Here is a 1,923-nt window from a genome sequence, read left to right on the forward strand (position 1 = left end):
CAAAGCGGTAACATAGCCAATCAACGGTTTGCTAGGACAATGGTGGGTTAGAGGTTCAATCATGCAATTGGGAGGCTGACAAGCAAATGGTAGGCATCGTAGCAGTGGCAAAGCAAAAGAGCGAGCAAACTAGCATAGCAAAGATAGTAGTGATTTCGAGGGTATGATCATCTTGCCTACACAGTTGTCAGAGTTGACTGGATCCTCACAAGCAAACTCAACGGGCTCCTCGGTAGCGAACTCGTCTCCCGGCTCTACCCAACAAGACAAACAAGCAACAAGGATACAATCAACCACGGGCAAGACCAAGCAATATGATGAAATGACGATATGTTATGCGGGATGCGATGCGGGATGCAAAATGCAAGATATGACAGGAAATGCATGAACCTGGCATCAACTTGGAAAACCAAGTGTGCCACTGGATAGAGGGGATGAAATCGCTTGAAAACGATATAAAGATCATTGGAATCGGAGCTACGGTTTGGAAATGACAAGCGTTTTAAGATATGACACCGGTCTGCGATTTACAGCAAGTAGGCATCTAAATGCAACGAAATGAACATGCTACAACCACCAAACATGAAAACAAAATACATGGCAGTGATGTACACAAGATGGTTGACAAAACACTAGCACTGAGCCATAGGCAAATTCATCCATTAAGAGGTTCAAACAAGCATGGCTAAAACGCAAATGCAAAACAGATTCCAGACTTAGTGAAATTAACACTAGTCTGAAATTTCAGATCACGATGCTCTCTTCGGAGCAGCAAAACAACATGATAGAAAACCTTAACATGACAAGTAAGAACATGGCATGGAGCTACTCAACAAGCTTAACAAAACACCCAAAGTGACCTGGGGCCAAAAGGGTTCACAAAATACTCTACCGAGCTCACGAACATAGCTCGAACACAATCAGTTTTCAGACTTAGTGAAAACTGAGGCATGCAGAAATTTAACTCACGAAGGCATGTAAACGAGCTCGATGCACTCACTACGGTGCAAGTCATGGCAAGGAAAGCATATAACCAGCAATAAGGCACAATGTTCTAGCTACACATGGCAAGAACAAAGGCATAGCATGCATGGAACACTAACGGTAGCATCGGCAAAATCGCAAACAAGTTGACGATCTGCCCAGATTAACAACGAAGCAAAAGTTGAGGTCGATTGAGTCAACCTAGAGCACTCCACATATGTAAACAAAGACATGGATGGACAGAGCATGACATAAATATCAAAACTCCCTTACTGATCATCCTCAAAAGAGGCACGAATCATTAGGAAACAAGCTGGACATATAGCATCATGAACTAAAATATCCCAGACTTGGTGAAAATCACTAAGTCTCTGAGATCAGCAATCTCAGGTACCTCTCTTCGCAAGCTTGCACAAGACAACACACACATCCTAAAAATGCATGGGTGACACCTCTGGAAAGAAGACAAAATGCTTAACAATTCCTCCCAAAGAGGCACAGACATATCATGCACGGATTAAACATAGAAAAAATGACAAAAGTGCATGATGAACTAACGGATCTGCAATTTAACTCACGAAGCCTCCTTCTAACAGCATTTTGGGCATCAAGATGACCTCAAATGCAAATGACGCAATGGAATGAAATGATTTACATGTCGAGGCGAAGATTTTGATATATCATATACCCAAAACAGAGCTACGGTTGTGGAGATACAAGCAGTCAAAGATAGCAAAAAAAATAAGGGGGAAGAGGGAAAGTCAACCTAGATCTAGGGTTTACTGTAGCCGGATCGGGCACTGTAGCTGGGCGCGCGCGACGAGGTTCGTCGGCGCCGGATCCGAGGCCGCCGGCGTAGGGGAAGGCGGTGGCCGGCGTCGAGGGGCGGCGAGGTGGCCGGCGGGGACGGCCGCGGGCGAGGGCGCGGCCACGGAGGCG

Source organism: Triticum aestivum, chromosome 5B (assembly GCF_018294505.1).
Source record: "Triticum aestivum cultivar Chinese Spring chromosome 5B, IWGSC CS RefSeq v2.1, whole genome shotgun sequence".
Lineage (NCBI taxonomy): Eukaryota > Viridiplantae > Streptophyta > Magnoliopsida > Poales > Poaceae > Triticum > Triticum aestivum.